The sequence below is a fragment of the Palaemon carinicauda genome, chromosome 28, assembly GCF_036898095.1.
Source record: "Palaemon carinicauda isolate YSFRI2023 chromosome 28, ASM3689809v2, whole genome shotgun sequence".
NCBI lineage: Eukaryota > Metazoa > Arthropoda > Malacostraca > Decapoda > Palaemonidae > Palaemon > Palaemon carinicauda.
The window spans coordinates 27,403,520-27,423,880 of NC_090752.1; the positions used below are offsets into that span (position 1 = coordinate 27,403,520).

Here is a 20,361-nt window from a genome sequence, read left to right on the forward strand (position 1 = left end):
GTACCTCAAGAAAAGAAGCAATACCAAAGTATTGCTACCTGTCATACTGACACCACCAAAGCACATATGTGATGCAATACCCTCCCCCTTTCATTACCAAAAAATGTCATTTACAGAATCTGACACAGAGCAAATTCTTACCCATGTTATTTTCTGAAGACGAAACAGACGACGAAATAGATGATGATATCAACTGTGGTGATAGTGATAGTGGTGAGATAGGGACCTCTGATGATAGCGAAGATGATTTTGAAGCTAGACTATTTCGTTCAGATGGAGGAGATACTGAAGAAATTGAAGATGTAGAGAATGAAATTGGTAACACACATAAAATACGAGAAGGAAATAATCGTCTTATATTTGGTCTAATATCAATAACTTTATCCCCGACATTCATCCCTTTGATATTAAGTGCGCTGGTATAACAAATGAGTGGCCTTGTTATGACACTGCAAGAGAAAATGAATATTTTCTTTCGGTTCTCAATGAAGAATTAGTTGACCTTATTGTCTGTGAAACTAGCAAGTATTACCAGTGGGTGATGGAAAAGTTGTCTTTCACACAAGATTCAAGAGTTCCCAAATGGGCGGACACAGATGCCCATGAAACTAATGTTTATTTTGCATTACTACTACTGATACAACTTATGAAAAAACACGTATTACAAGGACTATTGGATACAAGACCCTTTGATTCCTACTCGAATTTTTCCAAAATTCATGACCATGATAGATTCTTACTGTTAACCCGTTTCATGCACTTTACTGACAATGGGAGACCAATCGCAAGTGATCGAATTTGGAAAAATGAGATCATTCCTTAGTTTAGTTGTTGCAAACTTAAAAAGGGTTTTTCATCCTTTCCAGAAAATTGTAATTGATGAGTCCCTCATACTTTTCAAAGGGCAACTTGTCTTCAATCAGTATATCCCAAGCAGGCGTCATCGATTTGGGATCAAACTGTTTGTTTTATGTGATTGTGAAACAGGAATAGTGCTTGATATTATGGTATGTACTGGAACAGATATAGATATACCAAAAGAAGATCAGGGTAGTGATTTGGGATTCTCAGGAGCAGTAGTCAAGAAAATGATGGCACCTTATAGGGGCCATGGACATACATTGTACACTGACAATTGGATTAGTAGCCCTACATTGGCACAATTCCTTCATGAAAACGCCACAGGGGCGTGTGGAACTGTGAGAGAAAGCAAGAAATATATGCCCAAATTTGATGTCCCATCCACCTCGTATGACAATCCTAGTGACAGTGACTCCACTACTGAGGTTGAAACTACAAAAATAAGTAATAAAACTAAAAAAAAAAAGATGAAAATAAAAGTGACATAGTGAACACAGGTAAGGTCCACTACAGGACTAAGAAGAAAATATGTAAGCCGGATGTTGTTGTTGATTACAACGAACATATGCGCCTTGTAGATAAGAGTGACTGCCAGCTAAGTGGGACAAATTGTATGAGGAAATCCTTCAAGTGGTACCACAAAATCCTTCTTCATCTTATTGACATCATTATGCTTAAAGTATACAATATTTGGCTTGTAAAGACATCCGACCCAACTTGCACGAAATTAAAATTTTGTGAATTTATTTACGTTTCATACCAACTCCTTGAAAATTATGACGCCGTGACAAGTAGCAGACTTGGACGTCGTGGACATCCTCCCGGAGAAATACCTGATTGCTTGCAGGGAGCAGCCTATATAAGCTTTTATCATCTCCAGCACACAATATTTGATGAGGCCCAAATCAGAAAAAAACAACTAAACTGCTATGTCTGCGCAAATACTTCCCGGCAACCAAAGAAAGGAATTCGGGTTACAACTATTAATGCTGAATGTAGTGTGTCCTTTGTGTCCGACTGAGTGCTTTCGTCACTGGCATACCCAAAAGAAATATTGAGAGAGAGAGAGAGAGAGAGAGAGAGAGAGAGAGAGAGAGAGAGAGAGAGAGAGAGAGAGAGAGAGAGAGATAATCTTTTTATGAAATGTTTTATATAGCCTGTATTCATTATTTATATCCACAGTAGGAATTTTCTATATCTATTGGATATACCGTATGTTTATATATATATATATATATATATATATATATATATATATATATATATATATATATATATATATATATATATATGTATATATTTTTTTTTTATGCGATGATGTTTTTGGTATACGCATTACTGTATACAAATGCTTAAAAATTTCATATAAAAACCTATTGTAATTAGTTTGAACACATAGGCTAGGTCATGAGTTTATTAGTTACTATGTTCATCTATATAAGATTCCAAAAATAGTATGTTTTTAATATGATTAAAATAATTTCTCTCTTCATGCACTTTAAATATTATGACTTTTTTTGTCATAACTACTATATATATTTGTAAAAGACTATGATATTGCATTATTCTTTAATCAATTTATTCCTTCAACTATTCTAATTTGGTTTATCAAAACTACGTAAAAATATATGTTCTCTCTAAATATGATATATTATTTTAAACAAATTTAAAATAATTGCAATGGTAACAATAGTCACTTTATGAATAGATAAAGAAAAAAAAACAGACAAAGCAAATAAAATGTTTGTAAATAGTAAATGTGACTACAACAACTAAAATTATCATTAATATTTCAGGAATAGATAAAATTCTATATCATAGGATTTGAAAATATAAAGTAACTTTAATTATCATTACACTTTTCAATATATAGTAAAGGCTATTTGTTAAAAATAGCCTAAAAACTTCATTACATAGTACGGAATGTAGTAAGTAAAAATCGCTAACCTCTACCGGTGCAAACAACAGGTCCGTGAAACCCAACTTATTACTCACCCAACCCACCCATGAAAGACAATCCAGACTCACCCATTGGCCATCATGCAAGATGCCACGTCGCGCTTTAAAATCAACTTTGGTGGTTTATAATAAAATAACAAACAAGATGTAGGATAAAATATTTGGATGATACATGCACAAAGTTATTACAAAAACAGGTATAGTTATGGGTTAGATTCTGAAACATTGTATTTTTGTCAAGACACCATGGGACTGTAGTAAAATGACATTTCCGCATTTTTCGGGTCAAGGACCTCAAAACGCGAACCACGGTCCAAGGAGGAGGCCTTATCTCTGACTGAGGGCAAGTGATGTCATAACTCCGTATGAGTAGAGAAATCTCCAACAAAGAGGAAATGTCCACTCCTATCATCTTAAAGGAGAGTCTCAAGGCTGAGCGATAGCCTTTCACCGCCGAGATTGAAATGAGATTTTCCTCCCAAAGGTATAGAAGGAACTCTGCTATTACTGGTATAGAGGCATTGAGACGAGAAATATTCCTTCCATGATACCAACCACAAAAGACTGTCCATTTTTCATAGTACACAGAAGCTGGGGAATTACGCAAGTATCAGGACATTCTCTCTGCAACTTGTTGTGAAAAGCCCTTCTGAGATAGGAGACAATGGATAGTCTCCACGCGTGAAGACGAAGCGATTCCACGGTTCTGTGCAAGACATTTGCGCGTGGTTGTTTGAGTAGATCTAGTCGTGGAGGGAGCTCTCTTGGTAGATCTTCTAGCAGTTGCAGGAGATCCAGAAACCACTCTGCATGATGCCATAGTGGAGCTACAAGGGTCATCATTAGGTATTGGATGCTCTGGTCTTGTTGGACAGTGTTCTCATCAGACAGAACGGGGGAAAGGCGTACATGTTGATGTTGTCCCACCATTGTTGAAATGCATCCTGCCATAGAACTTGAGAGTTTGAGACCATAGAACAGTACACCGGAAGCTTGCTGTTCAGAGATGTTGCGAACAAGTCTACAGTAGGGGAACCCAAAAAAGTCAGGACTTTTTTGGCTATCACAGGATTTAAAGACCATTCAGAGCCTACTCTCTGAGTTGCTCAGATTGTAGGCGAGCACATTCCTCTTTCCTGGAATGAAGCGAGCCGATAGAGTCACCAAGTATTCTTCTGACCATCTGATGATCTTTACTGCAAGATGGCATAGAGGCTGCAAAAAGGTACCCCCAGGTTTGTTTATATGAGCCGCTACTGTGGTGTTGTCGCTCATCAACACCACAGAGTGACCTGCCAGCAACTGTTGGAACTGATGAAGAGCTAGGTATGCTACCCGTATCTCTGGGAGATTAATGTGCTGGTACCTTTTTGTCCCTGACCAAAGGCCAGAGATCATGGGATGCAGCAAGTGGGTCCCCAACCCTTCTTTTGATGCATCTGTAAAGAGCATCAAGGCCGGAGGAGGGACGAGAAGCTCCTGACCTTCGCGAAGATTTTCGTCTGCCATCCACCAATGCAAGTCCGTCACTTGTTCCAGAGTAATCGGAACTTGGGTGTCTGGTGGATCTGAGTGTTGGCTCCAAACGGACTTTAGCTGCCACTGCAGGGATCTTATCCTGAGGTGGCCATTCGGAACTAGATGGAGGAGAGAGGTTAGGTGACCTAACAGACTCAACCAACAAGAGGCCGGTAGAGCTTCACGCCTGATGAAGGGTGAAGCCACTTCTCTCTGTCTGTGTACTCTTTCATCTGATGGGAAGACTTTCTGTTGGACGGTGTCTGTTATCATATCGAGGTATACCAGTCATTGTGAAGGGAGCAGTGATGTCTTCTTGAAATTTATCAAGACCCCTATATCCTGACAAAATTCGAGAAGCACATACCATAGAAGAATCAGCCAATCGTACAGGTATCTGAGGAGACGAATGCCGTTCCATTGAGTCCAAGATGACACTAGGGCAAGCACTCTTGTAAAGACCTGAAATGCTGTCGCGAAGCATAAAGCATAAAACCTTATACTAGTATATTTTGCCCTCGTGTACTTCCTTGAAGATGGATGGATTTGGATCTGGAAGTATGCATCCTTGAGATCCAGAGTGCACATGAACTCCCTTGGTCGAACCACCTGAATGACCGTGTCTACCGTCTCCATTTTGAACCAAGTCTGTTGAACAAACTTGTTCGGGTGGAAGAGATCGATGACAGGTCTCCAGCCTCCAGTCGCCTTTTTCACTAGGAAAATTTGACTGTAAAATCCTGGAGACCCATCCACAACCTCTCGGAGAGTAAACTTCTGCAGCATGGCCTGGTCTTCGGCCCTGAGGGCCCGCTCCTTTGCGGATCCCTTCGCAGAGAAGCTTAGATGTACTGGATACTGATTCAGAGGAGGGAGAGATTGAATGAATGGGATGCGATACCCTATGGTGACTACTTCGACCATCTTTGGATCTGCCCCATGAAACTGCCAGAGGCGTTGCAGGCATCCTCCTACAGATGGTAGGGGAAGAGGAATGCCATTCCTAGTGGGAGTGACCACCTTGGCCACTGCCTTTTGCTCCCTTCTTTCCTCTGAAAGACTTGTTCCCTTTCTGGCCTTTGGACTGACAGGGCTGCTTAGACACCTTGGTAGGTCTAGAGGACCTACAGGTCAAGGGATGAGAAGAAGCAGCCTGCTGACAGCAAGAAGACTGGGAAGGTCTTCCATAGGACCTTGATGTCGTGGCCCTTTGGAGGAGAGAATCATTCGACGATTTCCTCCATTATTCAACAGCCCTCTCAATCTCTTCTGGAACACAGTAAGAAGAACACTCAAGGGTAGAATTCCTCAAACGTGAGACTTCCACGTTCGGCACCTGTTTGTGGAATTTTCCAATGACAGTATCCGTTCTATTGAGGATAGCGTTTTCCCACAAGTTGACAGACTTCTTAGAAAGATCGTGGGAGCACACCATTAAGCCCAAGGATCCCAACCATAGGTCGAGCCACAAAGCAGCCTGCATGGCATACTTCCCACCTCTCTCTCTATGTTGAGGAGCTCAAATGCCAAGAGGAAGGCCCTCAGAGAGGAGAGGGTTTGAGCTGGGAGACATTTCTTCAGAGATTCCAATGCAGGGTCGAGGGACATGGTAAAATGTGATTCTCCCTCGATCTAATAGTACTTACCTTGTAGAACAAAAGGAAGCGGCAAAGACCGAGAGGAGGAACTTGCCCTCAAGGAACTGGAAGTTTCGGCTATCTGGGCGATAGGCTTCTTTTGGCAGCCATCAGGCCCTTAGACCAAGGCAAGACTGCATTGGTTCTTGGAGGCTTCTGGGTCTCGAAGATTTTGTCGAGAACCATATCATTGAAAACCCATTGATGGCGCTCATGAAAGAGAGGATCTGCCAAAAATTATGCTACGGCTCTCGTCTCTCTTGCTCCCAGTGAAAGTTCAGACTAGCTGCTCTCGGAAGATTTTCATCGCCCGTGTCCAATGACTAATCTACCTCCTCCAGGGTTACGTCTAGAGCTTGGGGTAGGTCGGGGTCGTCAACAGGATCGATCGAGGGACCCACCACAGGGGACCTTCTGTGTGCCTCAGCCAAACGAGCTTCCCTTGCCGCGGCATTCTTCATTCTTAGGCTTGGTTTTGGTGTCTTTAGATTCCCCTCACACAGGGACACAATAGCCGAAGCCTCAGCAGAAGGAGCTGCACAATCTTTCGGAGGGGGAGGTAAGGAAATAGGACAGTGGTCCGGAGGCACTACCTCAATTTTTAGAGGGTTGAAGGGGTGGACAGATATCTCCCTGGGAGAGCCAATGTCCCTACTCGTCCTAGGGTGGATGAAATCGGCGTGTGGTGGAGTTACTCCTCTCATCCTTCTCTTCTGCCTCTTTGTCATGGTCTCCCTTGCTTCACCAGAGTAAAGGGAAGGTTAGCCTGATAAAATAAGAAGAATTAATCACCTCGGCACGAGATCTAGATAGAGGAGATCTTTGTGCCTTCTCCGACAATGGTTTCCTTCTAGGGTCAAGACTCCCAAGAGACGAATTCGAAGAAGACTGCAAGGGAATTCTTGGAGTAACTCTGACTGGAGCAGTCGGGGGCTGTGGCGGTGGAGGGGCCACACCCAAGGACTTCTGCAGGGTAGAGAGGAAGGTACTCACCTATGCAGGGAGTTCAGAATCTTTGGTAAGTCCTGGGCTTCCCCTGAGAATCCAGGAGGAGAATGTCCCCTAGGGGGAACATTAGAGGGAGCCTACTCAGACGTAGGGGAGAGTCTTTGAGGCAACAGGAAATGTTCCTTCGATGGACAAGGACGGTCCAGGCTCATAGGTAGAGCAAACCTATTAAGATGCTCCTTAAACCCTTCTGGGAAGGCTATAGGCCTGCTGCTAGAAGTGGTAGAAGCCGGACGCGGAGGTATTGGTATCGCACCTGCTCGCGGTTCTGAAACCTCTGCACATGAATCGCTCGTGGAAATCGCCAATTTACGTTCAAATTCACAAGATTCGCACGCAAAAAAGCGAGTTTCACGAGACAATGGTGCAATTCACGAGCACTAGGAGACAAACTGTAAGAGGGTAGCCTAGGGCATTCCTGTTGCTGCAAAGGAACACCTACACCCGACAATGTCGACAGAGAGGGCCTCTGAGTAGGGGCAACCTTAAGCGTTGGTGAACGCGACACACCTGGACGTGCTGTAAAGCATTGCATAGGCGAACTCTTCGCTAAAGCACCACAAGCAGCAAAGGGCACTGGAGGTTTAGCTGGACGCCTGTCTGAAGAACGGTCTGTCTCATGGTCAGGATCGGTCATGGGTCGTTTAGGAGAAGGATGGGTTGAGGGACTACGAGCTGATGGAATGCACGAATGCCTACCTCTACATCTAGATGAGGAACGTCTAGACATTGATCGTGAAAGCAAGGTTCGCGATCCTGAATGGACAGTTCGTGCTCGGGAGGGCCTAGCTCTCGATCAGGAATTGTGTGAACGTCAAAAGTACCTATCTCACGAACGTGAGCGTCGGCCTTGCGATCATGAACTTTGTTCTAGTGAAAAGTGCCCTCACGAGCGTGAACGTTGCCCTCATGAATGGGAGCTTCATTCTCGCAAACGCGAGCGTCGACCTCGTGATCTAGATCATTGGGATCTAGAACACAAGCGTCTGGACCTTTATCTAGACTCAGTTGCTTGTGAACACAATCACAAGACTCCTCCTTGTGAAGAGGAGCGCCTCCCAGGAGAACCGTTGAGACCGTTGGTCTAGTGAGCGTGAAGCTCTAGAGAAAGAATGCTTTCTGAACGAAGAGCTTTCGGATCGTGATGACCTACAATCCTGATGATTTTCTCGGAGGATGAGAAGATGGTGAAGCTCGTCCCTGCACGCCTCTGGTGGAAGGAGCGCTCATCTCTAGAAGATCATCACCTACAGCCGAAGTATTCCTATGGGAAGAAATAGAAGGCTGAAGGTTAACGACAGACGATGTCCCAGGATAGCGAGTAGGATCATCGTCAGCAAGAGGCCGCTGGAGGGGCGAACACGAGGAATCTCCTCGTCCATGCGTGGAAGGTCCAGGAGAGATGTTGTAGGCTCTGGAGAAGGGTCTTCCTTGGCACCATGCTGAAGGAGTTGAACAAGACCTTCCTTTGTAGGGGGTCCACAAACCTCTAAAGTCGGCCATGTCTCTAGAACATCTGCAAGGGAAAATGGCTCACTGGCAGTTGGAGGTGAAGTTGCTCCTCTAGGGGAAGCAGCTAACTCTCCAGTACCCCGAGGTTGCCAAGGAGTTAGATGATCTGCGCTCCTGCTCGATCGTCCCTCGGAAGAACACGAACGAGAAGGATCTTTAGAAAGAGATTTGGGGGTGCGAGAGGAAGAATAATGCGCTTTCCTCACCCCTGAGGGTGAAAGATCGCACTTAGCCTTCTTCCTGCACCATTCAAATTTCTCCTATTGGGAGACAGGCCACTCCCTACACTCTACACAGAGTGAACCCTGCTCACAATGATGCCGTCTACATGAAGGACACAGAGTGTGGGTCAGTATCTAGCGATGACATAAAGGTACCGCACGCAGCACCCGGGACATCTCTGCATGAAGGCGATCAGAAGAAGCAAGCACACCTGAAAAGAGAAAGAATGATTATAATGTTCAATGACAGCCTTGGGAGGAGAGAGAGGAGATGTCCACGCTCTACCAAGCCATAAGAAAAAGTGACGTAGCTCACAACTGTGAGAATATATACAGAGGTGCCTGTGTAACCCCTAGCCACCTCCGGCTTACCTGCTGAAGCGGTTAGGCAGGATTGCAAACTCTCACTTTTAGTCTAATGGCTACCTTCCAGCTTCCCCAAAAGAAAATCCACATAAATAACGGAAGGTTTATTAGTATGGGAACAATTAGGAGATAAAATGAAGTTAACTAAAAGAAAAGTATCTCAAAAATTAAAGATACAGAAATAATAAAATTGTCTCAGGAGAGCACCCTCTCTTGACTAGACCAGAGAACTGATTGCCTATCTGAAGGACATCACTCAGAAAGGAAATTTCAAATTTGCCGGCTTAAGCAATATGGAGGGGTACAGAGGAATATTGGCTGTTTATTTGAGGAGCTTGTTTCTTAATTACTATCGAATGTAATACAAGCAGGGAGGAATTACTTGGCGCTTGTACAATGATTTTAAAGTTTTTATATAAAATGTTGGTCTTATACTTGGATGTATGTTCTCTGATGGTTCAGAGCTCCTTAGTGTTCAGCGCACATCTAGTTCTATAGCTAACTCCCCGATCAGCATCTATGCAAACTTTCAGCAGTATTTTTGTGGAACCCACATAATTTTCGAGATTACATCTCGGACAAGTAAACATATAATCCACTAAAGAACACATTAAATTGGGGAGAGAATCCTTAAATTTAAACATGGTTCCCACTGTCAGGAGATTCGTAAAAATTAGTTTAAGATCCAGGCTCGGAAAGTTGTTTAAAAGTACTTTTTTAATTTGTTTCCCATATTTTTCACTTTTGATGAAAGATAACGCATTATAGAAAAATAATTTTTGTCACAGTAGGAACTTGAAAATTTGGTCGATAAATTTGGTTTAAAAATTTATTAAGTACCTACAAAATATTTTCTTTGGGAAACATTTATCCTTGAAATGTTGTTCCAAAGAAATTACTTCATTATGATAGGATGTCAAATCAGAGGAAACAGAAAATGCCCGATAAACCAGGGTTATTATGGCAGTCAACTTAAAATTGTAAAAACAAAAGCTAGACTAGTTGATGATTAAACCAGTGAACATCTTTTTCCTAACTACGCTAGTTTCTAGATCTGTCTGGCCTCTTGTAATGTTAATATCAAGATATGGTAGCTTGTTATTTTCTTCGTTCTCAATTGTGGAATTAATGTTTGGATAAAAATTATTTATGAAATTTAAAAACCTAGCAGCATGTTCCTTTTGCTTAAAAGTAGCTAATGTATCATCGACGTAGCGTTTATAAAATATAGGTGTGAATAGCAAAAGACATTGATCTAAAAACTGCTCTTCACGATGACACATAAAAATATAGGCGATTGTGGGTCCAAGAGGGCTACCCATAGCCATACCACCAAGTTGTGTAAACAACTTACCATCAAAAATAAAATGGGTGTTAATCACTGCAAGTTCAAGTAATTTATTATAATAAAACTTGTTAAAACCGTGATACCAGTCGTTTGGAGAAATAAAAACATTTGTTTAATATTGTACTAATAGTTTCTTGAAAGGGCATGTTTGTAAATAGTGATTCAACATCATAGCTAACCATATCATTACACCTGTTTTCAGTGGTGATTTCAGGTTTCAGAGAGGCAAAATTCGGTTGCGTATGTTCATTTGAGTAAGTGGTTGTAAAAGAGGCCCAAGAAATTTTGCAATATTAAAATTAGGCGAATTATAACCAGCTGAAATAGGTCTGAGTGAAACATCTTCTTTGTGAATCTCAAGTAAAACATACAATATACCAAAAGAGGATTCAGAGAAAAATAGATCCAAGTATACCTGTTCAATAATGGCATTATTATCCTTTAGTCTTTTCAGTGCTCGGTTAATTTTGTCTTCCATTTTAAAAATCAGGCTCAACTGAGGAAGCCCCAAGTCAGAAATTATAGTTGGGTCATTCAAACCTGTGTACATTTTTTTTTTATATTTGTTTTGTTGAGCAATACTGTGGTTACAAGGAGATTAGGATTCTTAGCCAAACTTTTCAACAAATGGAAATCCTCCTTCTTGAGGAAAGGAGCCCAGTTAGTTTTAAAAGATGAGAAGGTTTTATGAGCAATCTGGTGCAAGTTACATTGAAAGTTGCTTATATTACTGGGGAAAGGTAGTTGCCTTAATCTTTGAAAAAAAAAAAAAGTTCAAACAGCATAGAGAAATGACTATATTTTGGACGATAGCTGAACATGAATAAGTACAAACCTAATGATAGAAAAAACTTCTCTCTCTTAGACAATACATCATTCGAGTAGTTAAAAATCATTTCATTATGATTAAAAGAAATTTGGAACATTAATACAGATATTTTTTAACTTTCTGTCATGAGGGCTGGCCTTCAGATAGTCACTCAGTTCTCTGGTCTACTCAAGACATTCTGTCCCCTAAGACAGTTTTATTATTTCTAGTGTATTTCATTTTTAACATACTGTTTTTTTTAATTAGCTTTATTTTATTTCATGTTTTTACTTGCATCTATGTATATAACTTTAATTCTATACTGTTTTGTAATTTATATTGAACTATGTTTTTACTGACTTTTGTTTGCAATTATCTTATATGTATTTTTTTTTTTTGCCTTCATAATGGGATGAGTCCTGAATCATTGGCATCAATAAACATGAGAGATGTTCTCCAGACTCTTCCTTTTCCTATTTATCTTATCTTTGAAGCTAGCCAGGGTCAAGGAGCTACCATAATATATATATATATATATATATATATATATATATATATATATATATATATATATATATATATATATATATATATATATATATATATATATATATATATATATATATATATATATATATATATGTATGTATATATATATATATATATATATATGTATATATATATATATGTATATATATATATATATATATATATTTATATATATATATATATATATATATACTGTATGTATATATATATATATATATATATATATATATATATATAGATAGATAGATAGATAGATAGATAGATAGATAGATAAATATATATATATATATATATATATATATATATATATATATATGTATATATATATATATATATATATATATATATATATATATAGCCATAGTTTTTAATACATTAATGTCTGGAATCTCTTACCGACCTCGGGATCAGAGTCCCAAGGTGAACTCACTTAAAGACAATAGGATCTGACCAGCCGGGGATCAAACCCTATATATATATATATATATATATATATATATATATATATATATATATATATATATACATATATATATATATATATATATATATATATATTTATATAGGTATGCATATGCACGCATACATACATAATCACACACACACACATACACACACACATATATATATATATATATATATATATATATATATATATATATATACATATATGTGTGTGCGCGTGTGTGTGTGTGCGTGTGTGTATAGCCTTAAGGCATGAAAGTCATTATAAAACATAAAAAACGCTACAATCTTATATTGCCATCAACAAATTCGTACATAAACTAGAGGAAATTGAATCTACATGTAATACATTACCTATACGAAATTCGGTCAAAAGTGAAAAGAACTGAATTACTTACGGGGGCCCTAAATGAAGGACTGTGATTTGAATGAGTAGGAAATCTATAAATTCTTTAAGGCGAAAGACGAAATTTATTAATTTGCAAGAGTTGAGAATGTTGACATAAATAGAAACGAGATCTGGAACTATTAATTTTCCACATATAGAGAAAATATTCTTTGAACCGGAAAGGTGAAACAACTCTGAGCGGTATTAGAAGTATTATATTCATAGTTGCAGATGAATAAGATTCTGGTTATTCAAAGTGTTCTTCGACAAATTCAGGCCAGTATTTGATGTCTCTCTTGAATGCTATTGATATTATGTGTCCTGTGATGCAAAAGTAATCATGAACTTCAGAGACATTCCCCAAAGCTATTCAAGATTGAGAATTCTATATATTCTGTATACCATTTAGTTCACTTGGATAATTTCATTCACACTGCACAATTTCAACAAGACTTTTTCTTCTTATCGTCAATGAGATTATTAATCATGTCGAGTTGTACAGAGAGACTTTAAGTATTTCATTCTGGAATTCAAAGACTTCCGGGAATGTGAGCCTCCCAATTGCTTAAATATATGTCCCGTTGTGTTTGATACGAATTGATACCTCTAACGTTCAAATAAATCCCATGCTAAATATATTTCAGCTACTGCTGTAAGCCTTTCTTTGATAATGGGTGTACTTAAAGATAGAACTTTATCTTGTGTTCAAAATCATATCACCTTCACCTGATTAAAATATTAAAAAAATTTAATAGTAGGTAATTTATCTTGTGTTTAAAACTAGTAAATGTCCCTTGCAATCAATACTAAGAATTTTTTCTTGTAACTAAATATAAGAAATTTCTCTCGTACGTCATATCAGAAAGAAAAAATCTCTTGTTTTTAAAGCTATAAAAAGTCTCTTGTATTAAAATTAGATAACTTCTGTTGTATTAAAATCTTGAAAACATTCTTATATTGAAAACTAATTTTTTTTTGTGATATCAAAAATAAGAAAATTTCTCTTGCATTAAATATTAAAAATTTCTCTTGCATTAAAATTTTAAAAACTTCTTTTGTATCTAATAGTACAAAATATCTCTTATATTCAATACTAGAAAACGTCTCGTGTTCAGATCTAGAAAAGTCTCTATTATTCACTTCCCTTATATCAAGATAAGAAAACCTCTCTTAGATTTCGTCTATTGTACTAAAATTTTGAAGACTTTTATTCTATTCAACAATAAAAGACTTCTCTTGTATTCAAAATTATAAAACTTCTATTTAATTATAAATAATAAAACTTTTCTTTTATTGAATACTAAAAAACTACTTTTCTATTCAAAACTACAAAACTTCTCATATTCAAACCAAGAGAACATTTCTCGTATTCAAAACTAGAGAACTTCTATCCCATGCAAAACAGGATAACTTCCTTTGAATTGAAATCCTGAAAACTTCCCTCGTATTCGATTCCGCATTCTCTTCCACACCTCAGCAGCATTATCAAGTTCGCGGCATTCGCATCGGCCGCCCAAAACTCCATTTCGTTTCTCTTTTTGAGGGATATCATTCAGTCCCGACAGAACGCTTTCCTCCAATCTACATTTAGCCGAGTAATGATTGCAAGCAGATTTCACTCAGTTTCCCCAGTTCTTTTTCCGTTGATTTCTAATCAATCGTCCAATTCTAAAGCATTGTAGTGAGGATTATAACCTTATTTAGCCTCCTCTCTTCCGCAGGCATTTTAAAGGAGCAGGCTGCTCTCAATACGTACTAAGTTATTAATTTTTCTCCATTTTCCTGCAATCAAGTCCCTGAAAAATCATCTCTTTGGTTCAATAGCTTTCGCACCTTTATAAAAAAAAAAAAAAAAAAAAAAAAAAGGATTGTGATATAAAAAGGCTTAAAAGCAAGCACAAGTGTTTAGGTATACCAGTGTTTATAACACAGGATATGCACATAAGGAATAGTGATATAAGATAAAACAACACATGGAAAGCACTTTTGTCAGCTAAAACAAAGCCAGGGCTATCTTCTAAATATAACCAATACAAGCAGAGTAGTCAGCTTTAAAATACATATGAAAAGTAGTGCTGCTAGCTACATACAGCATATAAGATGCAGTGCTGTCAACTAAAATCTCATTAAAAGCAGTGTTGTAAGCTACAAATCACGCATAAAGAAAAAAAAAAAGCTAGTAACATGACATAAAAGGCAGCGTTATATGATAATACAATTCATAAAACAATTTTGTCCGCTTAAAGCTACTCAAAAAGCAGCATTGCCATCTAGAAACAACACGTAAGCAGTGTTCCCAAGTACAACAAAACAAAAAGCAGTGTTGTCAGGTAGTGGCATAAAAAAAAAGTAGTGTTGTCAGGTAAAACAGCATTATAATTCAGCAGTGTCAGCTAAAAATAACACGTAAGTGTCACAAATATTAAATCAAAACAACTGTTTAAAACTACATTGTTCCCAATCAAAATCATAATTAATTAGAATTATCAAGATTTGAAAAATGAAGGTTTCATACTGGCAGGTAATGAATTTCCTGTTCATGTGTAGCACTAGTTCAGTTCAAGCCAATACACAATCGATATTTATAACAGTGCGGTGGTAATGCCAGAAAATAAACTATCCGGATTAAATTGCTACCCTTCAAATCGCTCAACATTTTGCACCAGGCTGAAAAATAATAGTCAGGGGTGCGGCGATCAAGTGGTATTCCCAGAGTAATTGCATAATTAAATGTAGCATTGCAGACAGGCAGGTTGAGCAAGGTGCATTGGGGGACGAGTATTTCATTAGATTACGCGGGAATAAATTTGAAATGCCAAACCATCAAAATATAGTTCGTAATTAGGCTAAGATATGGGAGTTAGTTTTCCCATAACCTTCATATTATTCAATATCTCCAGCCTTTATTCTAGATGGCAATTTCATCATTTCCAAACTTGACAGCTACCTTTACCATATGTTAGGCGAACAATTTATAAATAGGAGATACAAGTGACTAATGGAATACTTGACACACGATAGCATAAACTGCAAATTATCCTGTGAGCTTTGTCTTCCTGTATGTCCTAAGACTTTAATAATCCTATATTCGGACCGATTTCCAACACAAGAGAAATTTGACGAATGGTTATAAGCGAAAGGATGTTCATAAACTCTTGACTGTTACAGTTACTGTTGTATGCTTATTCATTTGAACAAATCACTGAAGTACAAGCATATCTATTACCCTATACTGATTTAGTGCTTTTCATGTTCTCGTCTCCCCAATCTCAACAATTCTGAACTTGTATTCTTTTTAACAACATTAGACGCCCATCCCTTTCACTTTCCGAAATAGGCTCAAAGTTCTCTTATCATTTTTTCTTATCTATTTCAACATTATTACTATCTCTTCTTATATATGTATTCTTCACCTTTCCATTCTTCTATTCCACATACAGTAGTACAAAAAGAGTTCATCTCAACTATGAGCTTTTCTGTTATTTACATCTAATTTGTACATCTATTTTGAAGTTTTGAACATCCAATTTGTACAGTCCCCAACAGCCCCCCCCCCCCCCCCCCACACACACACACTTCGCCGGGCTTCAATAAACCCTAAAAATCTTTTTCCCATAATTTGCCAACACTGTTATCTATTTTGATAATCACCTCTTGTCTCATCACTCTATTAACCTTCAAAATACGTAAACTATTTAATATTTTCATTCTTTCACCATTCCTACAGCCATCACTTCCGTCATAATTTACATTTACCGTATTTTTTCTCTTCTTGCATTAATTAACGAAACACTCACTCATAATGTAACATTTATAACCCTCACCCAATCAACGCTTCATTTACGATTCATTTCCTTACCCAAGGACTGCATGCCTGTATTTGCTGTTATTTCTCTCTGCCTTCTATAATTATTTCATCCATGAAAATATTTGACAGTTATGGAGATATAACACAGTCTGATCTCAATGCTATGTCACACTCTAGCGTATAGGGCCAACTTATGAGTGACGTATGGATATTTCGGAAATTATTTTTCACACGCACAACTTTTCAACGTATGAAGCAAGACTAAAGTGTTGTTAGCGTACAAGGAGCGTATAGAGATCGTACGCATAGCGTATGTCAGCATACGAGAAGTGATGTGTATTCCTGTTGGACACATACCGACATATGAGTAATGTATGGGAACGTACACAAAACATATGAGAAACGCACGAGTAACGATAGTCTAACTATGACGAACGTACTGCGATTGTGGGTATAAAAGCAAGGATCTCTTGTCTTCATTCCTCAATTCACCTAAGCTGGTTATAAACGCCAGATTGAAGTCGCCTTCCAATCCATGGTTTAACACAGGCTTTTCGTCGCATTTTTCATCTTCGGTTTTAAACATAAAGTGGCAACTGCATCAAGTTTTCGTGTTGCTGGAACATAGCAACCATCATCCCTCTTGAATGGCACCTACTGACTGAACTGACGATAAGGATAAGGATAAGGATAGGGAAGTGGGGAATATGGGGAAAGGAAGAGTACCCCTGGATACAATCCAGTTTATAGCCCGAAGGCAGGTACTCGGGATGGGAAGGAATAAGGAAAAAGGAAAAAAGAGAAGTAGAGAAGAAGAATAAAAGACAGGGGCAGACACTCTTGCGATGTTAGATAGTATTAGAAGCAATTTGAAAAAGAAAAGACAGGCAGGGAGAGGAAAGTTTTTTTCGGTTCAATGTCTAGCCCTTGCTGCATGAGTCTGCTTGTCTGACACCTATTTTGATGGTTAAAAATGGTATGATTGTTGAAAAATTATGATGGCTTAATGAAATATCAACTTAACAGTTGAAATGATATTTAATGATTTTTTTTTTTTTTTTTTTTTTTTTTACCAGATGCTATATATCTGGGCCTGGGAGGATCACAATTGATCTTTTACACCAATTATGATCACGAGCATGTTCGATAGTGAGATTTCTAGTTAGGGTGCAAAGGTCGTCATCGTCTGAAGCAAGTTTGTCCCAGGTTTTCTGGCCAAGCCTGTGGAACCTGACATTAAGAGACTCCAATTAAGAATTCTGATGTAATTCCCTGATTTTATTGTAATAGGGAGCGCTCTATTTGTAGGCTCGCCTCAAAGCTCTATTTTGTATTGCCTGCATTTTATTTAGTGAAGTTTGCTAAGTGCTCCAAATATTATAGGGGGTTACTCTGAGGTCTAACTAATGATTTATATAAACGAAGATGGGTTTTGGTTGACAGATTTTGAAACCGTTTTAATTTATTGAGAGTTACCCTAGATGCAGTTATTCTCGCCTTTACATGAGGAAGGATGCCAGATTTTTTTAAAGTTACACCAAAGTATTTGTACCGTCTGTTTGAATGGAATTCTTACATTGTCTATTGTAATTTCTGCGGGATTGTGAACTGAAATTAAGATCTGAAATTTGTTCATATTTGTTGTTATTTTCCATTACTTTTCATAGTTATTGATTTTTTGTATTTCCCTGACCGTCTTTATCTGAAGCATACGTTTATTTTTATTAGGGATAGCAATTACTTGGGTGTGGTCATCTGCAAACATGATTTGCAGACAACCTTGAATAGGAGGAGGGGTATCTTTAATATAAAAGTTATAAAGTGAAGGGGAGAGAACACTACCCTGAGGAACTCCAGACAGTAACGGAAACTCTGGTCCTATATAATCTTTTATTTTGATCTTGGCAGCTCTATTGTCAAGAAAGTTGCATACGAATCTTGTTGCTAGATTTGGTAATTGTGCTTCTAACAACTTGTATTTAAGACCCTCATGCCATACCTTATCAAAAGCCCGGCTGACTTCTCTAGAAATTAGGTTGCAGCTACCTCTAAGACTTGACTTGACAGCAATAAATTCATAAAGTCGTGCTATTGCAAGTTGGGTCCCCTTGCCCCTTGTAAATCATATTGATTTTTATTTGTAAATAAATTTTCCTCAAGGCAATCATCAAATCTTTCTTTGATAATGTTTTGAAGAATCTTACCAGGAGTCTCTAATAAGGATTTTGACGATCCAGAAATGATGGGCCTTATATACCCGCCATACGCCGGAAATACGGACAAAATAAATTTTCCATACGCCAAGAACACGTTAGGAATAAGCTAGAGATATGTTAAGTACGTTCCTCAGTCGTTAGAAGTAAGATCAATACATTATTTTCTCGCTAGACACACGTTCATTATTTGCTTTCCATACAGTCACTTTAGAGGAACGTACTCGACTTTCAAGTAACGTACCTTTAACGTACCTCTACTGTGCTCATCGTATGAGGAACGTATATAGGACATAAAAACATATATCCACATACGCTGAAAATTTTAGAGCATGCCAACAAAAAAAAATAATAAATAAATAAAAAAAATGGGCCTCAGCGTGTTCCAGCGTACATTGACGTATATGCCAGCGTACTAGCAACGTTTCCTAACTTAGGCAACGCCCCCCACCCCACCCTATTTCAGCGTATCCGAAAGTATGACAAATCTTCTTCATATGCACATATACGCTTAGCAGAAAACCTCAAACCAATCACTCAATCAATCAATCAGCATACGCTTATGCTATACGCGCGGCTAGAGTGTGACAGCCTTCAGAACCCCTTTTATATCAAACTAGCCAATCGTCTGTCTACACACAACAGCCGTGACTCCCTGGTTACCATCCCGGTCTCTGGGAAATGTATTGCGACTAAAGCCGGGATTTAGGCGCATGGTAGTTATATGACTGTCTTGGGTCGCCACTCTGATGAAGATTACGGCGTTTGAAACTTGCGTAAAAGTGTGAAAATGAAAAGCAAAGGAGAAAAAAAAAAGCACTTAAAATACATGTACTGCCCAAGATAATAATTACGATAGGCATGCAACGGTATAATATATATATATATATATATATATATATATATATATATATATATATATATATATATATATATATATATATATATACGCTAGTAATCCCATTAATATTTACATATTCTTCTGGACACAAAATTCACGAACCTCTCCATTGTACCACAATTTCATTAAGAAAAATTGAAATAAAACTGGAAATAAAATTGTGTATAATATGAAAGGGATTTTTTTCACTGAATATTTGTAAGTTTTTTAATGACAGAATTATATAATCTAATTTAGACCTCGAGCGAAAAGGGCCCTTTTCATTTAACAAATTCCATTTTTATTATCTAAATTCACATGTAATCTCCCCAGGGGGACACATTTTAATGAAGATAGATGCAACATGTATTTCCAGTAGCATCAGGGCCTCTCTCTCTCTCTCTCTCTCTCTCTCTCTCTCTCTCTCTCTCTCTCTCTCTCTCTCTCTCTCTCTCTCTCTCTCTCTCTCTCTCTCATGATTGCAGGATGAATGAGATATAATTACAAAGGAGTAAATTTTTTTAAAATAATTCTTGCAAACTATTCCAAGTCCTTTAATTCCTTATTTATATAAAAAAAAAAACGGTGATAAATCATAATCGTAGAAATATTAAATATTGTTTCAACAGATATTTTGAGTAAGAGTTAAGATATATATATATATATATATATATATATATATATATATATATATATATATATATATATATATATATATATATATATATACATAAGAGCCTTTATAAGATATTTTCTTAAATATATAATAATCAAACCATACACAAGAACCTTTCTTATTGCATTATTCACTGGACGTCTC

General features: G+C 37.7%; 1 protein-coding gene across 1 annotated transcript in view; it reads left to right on the top strand.

Annotated features, from left to right (window-relative positions):
* LOC137621994 (dipeptidase 1-like) overlaps positions 1-20,361 on the top strand; it is a 597,809-nt gene that overhangs the window by 152,158 nt on the left and 425,290 nt on the right. The gene's annotated exons all lie outside the window — the stretch shown is intronic.